We start from the raw sequence: 6,100 nt of genomic DNA, 5'->3' as shown, positions 1-6,100 counted from the left end.
GTATTTTTCAGGTAACATTTCCATTGTTCTTATTGTAGGCAGTAGAGAAGGTTTCCACAGTCAAGCCCCTGTCCCCCACACCCCAGGCCCGGGTTGGATTTTCTAAGGAGAGGGTTCCCTGAACCCTCACAGGTATATAGTCTTCCATGGCAAGGATCCAAGGTCCCTTGATGTTTCCCGTGGGACCCCAGGGGAAAATCTTGTTACCAAAGCAGGACTAGGCCCCTGGGCATGAATTTGCTGAAGATCCAGGCCCAACCTAAGATTCCACCTGCTGTGCCCCCCAGGGTCACGGGTCCCCTTGCATTTTGTTCCTGTGTTGGCCCCGGGGCCCCAGGCGTGGATTTTCTGAACAGCAGGTCGGTTCCTTCCCTGCCCCACGACTAGTTCGCTGTCATTGCAGCTGCTACGGCCTTGAACTGGAATCTCCTTTATTTTCCCCTGGGCCTTTTTCAGGGGGCAAAGACCTCCGCAGCCCTGCCTACCTCCAGCCTTGGCCTACACCCAGCCCCAGAGTCTGAGCCCCGACCCTAGTCCTCTAAATTCCTGACCTGGTGGACCTCTGGCTCCCCAATTTCTCGGCTCCCCAGCCAGTGCCTCCCGCAACTTCTCGCAATCAAACACCCCAGCCTCCAGCCTTTGCCCTGGCCCTCCAGGCCTCTGAAGCAGCCCAGGTCTCAGAGCCCCGGCTCCTGCCCGGGTCCCCAGGCTCCTGCAGCGCCCTCCTTCCAGCCGCTTGATCCCCGAGTCCCTGCCTCTAGTCCCTCAATACCGCATCCTACCCCCCAGGTCCCCTCCCTGCCCCTCACCGACATAGAAGGCTGAGACCGCGATGGGCGCATCGACCACCTGGTCGCACAGCAACTTGGCCTGCACGGCGCGAGGCGCGACCCGGGAGCGCGCGCTCCAGCAGGCCCAGCCACACGTAGTTGAAGTTGGCGTGGAAGGTCACCACCAACGTGGCCACGCGCCGCGTCTGGCGCTAGTCGGCCTCACCGCCCTGCAGCCGCTGCTGCAGCGCGTCGCCAGCCGAGAGGAGCGAGCCATAGAGCAGCACGTTGGTGGGCCACGGGTGGCGCCGGGCCGCGCGCGACAACGCCGGCCACCAGCCCGCCATGTCCGTGCTGTGGGCGCCCGCGATCAGGAGCCGGCGTGGTCGGCGGCTTCCTGCACCACGTCCGGGCCTCCCGGGCCTCCCGGGCCTCCAGCAGCCCCTCAGTCGCCGCTGCCTGCACCTGCCCCCTCCGGACGCTCCGGGGCGATTGGGCGCCCCTCGCACACCCAGCTCGCACCGTCCATTCCGGAGGCCACGGGCCATCGTGAGAGCTGAACGTTTGAAAGGTGCCCGGCCCACCCCCATGCATGGGTCCATTCCCAAAAAATACCCAGAACAGGCAAAGCCACAGAGGCAGTAGGCATGGGGTTATTTATTTATATTTATTTTTACTATTAATTAGATTTTTTTAGACGGAGTCTCTCTCTGTCGCCCAGGCTGCAGTGCAATGGCGCGATCTGGGCTCACTGCGACCTCCGCCTCCCGGGTTCAAGCGATTCTCCTGCCTCAGCCTCCCAGTAGCTGGGACCACACGCGTGCGCCATCACGCCTGACTAATTTTTGTATTTTTAGTGGAGACGCGGTTTCAGTATGTTGGCCAGGCTGGTCTCGAGTGATCTGCCCGCCTCGGCCTCCCATATGGGATTATTTTTTGGAGTGACGAAAACATTTTGAAATTGGACAGGTGTGACGGTTCCATGAATTTGTGAATACATTAAAAACCACTGAATTGTACACTAAAAAAAAGGGTGCATTTGGCCGGGCACAGTGGCACATGCCTGTAATCCCAGCACTTTGGGAGAATTAGACAGGTGGATCCTTTGAAGGCAGGAGTTCCAGACCAGCCTGAACAAAATAGGAAGACCCCATCTCTACCAAAAAAATAAAGAAAAAAGTATTGTAATTAGCTTGCAATGAGCCGAGATGACACCACTGCACTCCAGCCTGGGCAACAGAGCGAGACTCTGTCTCAAAAAAAAAAAAAAAAAAAAAGGGAAAAAGAAATGAAGGGATAGCAAAACTCAGTTACCAAAATGGCAATGTGTTTTAACTGTTTACAGGCCAAGAATTCACATTTGCAACACACGCAATACACTGTACTGATTGTATGACTTCCTCTAGAGAGAATGTCAAAAGTTACAATGCGAGGGATTTTATGAATGCGAGATGAGGCCCAGTGTGCCTTCTCCTCTTCAGTTTGTGCCTCAACGATCATCACCTCCCAAAACATATGCTGAGCTCCCAGCTTCCAGTCACTGTCTTAAAAGTGGGGTGTCAGTGGGAACCCAAGCAACAGACACTGCAGAGTCTCTCACGTCATGTAACTCATTTTCTTATTGCTTCTTTTTTTCTTCACCTTTTTTTTTTTTTTTTTTTTTTGAGATAGGGTCTTACCTTGTTTCCCAGGCTGAAATGCAGTGGCGCAGTCATAGCTCACTGCAACCTTAAACTCCTGGGCTCAACGGTGCTTCCTGCCTCAGCCTCCCGAGTAGCTGGGACTACAGGCACCCGCCACCATGTCCGGCTAATTTTTCTTTTTTTTTTTTTTTTTTTTTTTGTATTTTTAGTAGAGATGGGGTTTCGTCGTGTTAGCCAAGATGGTCTTGATCTCCTGACTTCGTGATCCGCCCGCCTTGGCCTCCCAAAGTGCTGGGATTACAGGCATGATCCGCCGCGCCTGGCCCTGATTTTTAACTTTTCTTTTCTTTTTTCTTTTCTTTCCTTTTTTTTTTTTTTTTTTTTTTGAGACAGACTCCTGTTGCCCAGGCTGGAGTACAGTGGTGCGATCTCACTGCAACTTCTTCCTCCCAAGTTCAAGCGATTCTCCTGCCTTGGCATACCGAGTAGCTGGGACTACAGGCATGCACCACCATGCCCGGATCATTTTGGTATTTTTAGTAGAGATGGGGTTTCGCCATGTGTGCCAGGCTGGTCCCCAACTCCTGTCTCAGGTGATCCGCTGGCCTTGGCCTCCGAAAGTGCTGGGATTACAGGCATGAGCCACTGCACCTGGCCTTGATTTTTAATTTTTAATTTTGAAATAACTACAGACTTTGAAAGAAGTTGCAAAAATACTACAAAGAGTTACCACATACTCTTCACCCAAGGTTCCTGAAATATTGATATCTTACATGACCATAGTACAATGATCAAAACAAGGAAATAAGCACGGAAATCATACACTTACCTAATCTACAGATCTTATTCAAATGATTGCCAATCGTCACCCTAAGGTTCTTTGTTCCCAGTCTGGCCTCCAATCCCGGATTGCTTCACATTGTGTTGAACTGTCAAATGGCCTTAGTCTCCAAGCGAGACCACTAACCAGCTATTCTGTAGGCTGTCCCTCAATTCATCAACCCAGTTGTTATGGGCTAAATGATGCCCTCCAAAATTCCAGTACCTCGGAAGGCAACTGTGTTTGAAGCTAGGGCCTTTAAAATGGCAATTAAGTTAAAGTGAGACCTTTAGGATGGGCTCTAATCCAATCTGTCTGGTGTCCTTATAAGAAGAGAAAATTTGGGGCCATGCTCGATGGCTCACACCTGTAATCCCAGCATTTTAGGAGGCTAAAGTAGGAGGATCACTTGAGGTAGGAAGATCACTTGAGACCAGCCTGGCCAACATGGTGAAACCCCATCTCTACTAAAAATACAAAAATTAGCTGGGTGTGGTGGCACATGTCTGTAATCCCAACTACTTGGGAGGCTGAGGCAGGAGAATCACTTGAACCTGGGAGGGGGAGGTTGCAGTGAGCCGAGATCGAGCCACTGCACTGTAGCCTGGGTGACAGAGCAAGATTCTGTCTTTAAAAAAAAAAAAGAAAGAAAAGAAAAAGAAAATTTGCACACACAAAGAGGCACCAGGGGCCGGGCGTGGTGGCTCATGCCTGTAATCCCAGCCCTTCGGGAGGCCAAGGCAGGAGAATTGCTTGAGCTCAGGAGTTCAAAACCAGCCTGGGCAACATAGTGAGATCCTGTCACTCTCTTTTTTTTATTTAAAAAATAAATAAATAAAACGAGGCACCAGGGATGTTTGCACACCAAGGAAAGACCATGTGAAGACACAGCAAGAAGGCAGCCGTGTGAAACCAACCCAGCAGGCACCCTGATCTTGGACTTCTTGCCTCCAGAACTGTGAGCAAATAAATTTCTATTGTCTAAGCCACCCTGTGTGCGCTATTTTGTTATGGCAGCCCCAGCAAACTAATATATCCATTCTCTTCAGTTCTTGGAAATCTGCCCATTTCTATGTTCTCTGACCCTTTTTATCTGCCCATTTATTGATTTATAGCCTTCTTCAGCTCCTTATCCTTGTTACTGGTCCCAAGCAAATTTCTGTTAGATTTCTCCCAGCTGGGCAAGCTTCCAGCTCACCAAAACATCTTTCTTTGCTTTTTACTTATATCCCCCTTGTATCATTTTTCCATTGCTGAGGTAACAAATTACCACGAATTTAATGGCTTAAAAGAACACAAATTTCTTGTCTTAGAATTTGGGGGGGTCAGAGTCTAAAATGGGTCTGCAGGACTGCATTCCTCCTGGAGGTCCTAAAGGAGAGTCCATTTTCTTGCCTCTTCCAAGCTTCTAGATGCTCCCTGCACTCCTTGGCTCCCCATCCAACATCTTCAAAGTCAGCAGCATAAATCTCATCTCTCTTTCTCTCTCTTTTTTTAGACAAAGTCTTACTCTGTCACCCAGGCTGGAGTGCAGTGGTACAGTCATAGCTCACTGCAGTCTCAAACCCCGAGGCCGAAGTGATCCTCCCGCTTCAGCCTCACGAGTAGCTGGGACCACAGGCATGCGCCACCATGCCTGGCTAGTTTTTAATTTTTTATAGAGACAGGCTCTTGCTATGTCACCAGGGCTGTCTTGAATTTGGGCGCCCGCGATCGGAAGCCGGCATGGTCGGCAGCTCCCTGCACCACGTCCGGGCTTCCTGTGCCTCCAGCTGCCCCCTGCGCCGCCGCCGCCCGCACCTGCACGTGGCCACTCCAGATGCTCCGGAGGGATTGGGCACCCGCGCACACCCAGCCCACGCCATCCAATCCGGAGGCCATGGGCCGACAAGGGGGCTGAGCGTTTGAAATGTGCCCAGACCACCAGATGCATGGGTCCATTCACACGAAATACCCAGAACAGGCAAAGCCACAGAGGCAGAAAGTATGGGGTTATTTATTTATTTATTTATTTTAATTAATTAATTGTTTTGAGACGTCGTCGCCTCTGTTGCCCAGGCTAGAGTGCCGATCGCTATGTTGGCTTGATGTGGTGGCTCATATCTGTAATCACAGCACTTTGGGAAGCTGAGGCAGGAGGATCGCTTGTCAGGCCAAGAGTTCAAGACCAGTCTGGGCAAAATAGTGAGACCCCCTGCTATGGTTTGGATTTGTGTCCCTGCCCAAATCTCATGCCGAAATATAATCCCCAGTGTTAGGGGAGGGACCTGGTGGGAGGTGATTGGATCATGCGGGGAGAGTGCCTCCTTGCTGTTCTCATGATAGTGAGTGAGTTCTCATGAGATCTGGTTGGTTTAAAAGCCTGTAGCACTTCCCCCTTCTCTCCCTTCCTCCTGCTCCAGCCATGTAAGATGTGCCTGCTTCCCCTTTGCCTTCTGCCATGATTGAAAGTTTCCTGAGGCCTCCCGGCCATGCCTCCTGCACAGCCTGTGGAACTGTGAGTCAATTAAACCTCTTTTCTTTATAAATTACCCAGTCTCAGGTAGTTCTTTATAGCAATGCAAGAACGGACTGATACAACCTCCATCTCTACAAAAAAAAAAAAAATTGTTTTAATTACCTGGGCATGGTGGTGCACACCTGTAGTCCCAGCTACTCTGGAGGCCAAGGCAGGAGGATCACTCCAGCCTGGGCAACAAGAGCAAAACTCCGTCTTGGAAAACAAAAAAATTTTAAAAAGTAAAGAAAAAAATTATTTTGCTAAATCTGGCAATGCCAAAGGGATGAAACTGACATTTACTGGGTGCCTTCTGCACATGTCAGTTCTCCTAGGAACCCAGAGAGGCGAGGGATTGGTAGCAATCTCT

General features: G+C 50.6%; 1 protein-coding gene and 1 pseudogene across 1 annotated transcript in view; one reads left to right on the top strand and one right to left on the bottom strand.

The window, feature by feature from the left end:
- ABCC1 (ATP binding cassette subfamily C member 1) overlaps nt 1-6,100 on the top strand; it is a 104,677-nt gene that overhangs the window by 26,090 nt on the left and 72,487 nt on the right.
- Nucleotides 766-1,117, bottom strand: LOC116462692 (mpv17-like protein; annotated as a pseudogene).

The sequence above is a fragment of the Hylobates moloch genome, unplaced genomic scaffold (genome assembly GCF_009828535.3).
Source record: "Hylobates moloch isolate HMO894 unplaced genomic scaffold, HMol_V3 SCAFFOLD_23, whole genome shotgun sequence".
Lineage (NCBI taxonomy): Eukaryota > Metazoa > Chordata > Mammalia > Primates > Hylobatidae > Hylobates > Hylobates moloch.
The sequence above is the reverse complement of the archived record's forward strand: the minus strand, read 5'-3'. Positions and strand labels throughout refer to the sequence as shown.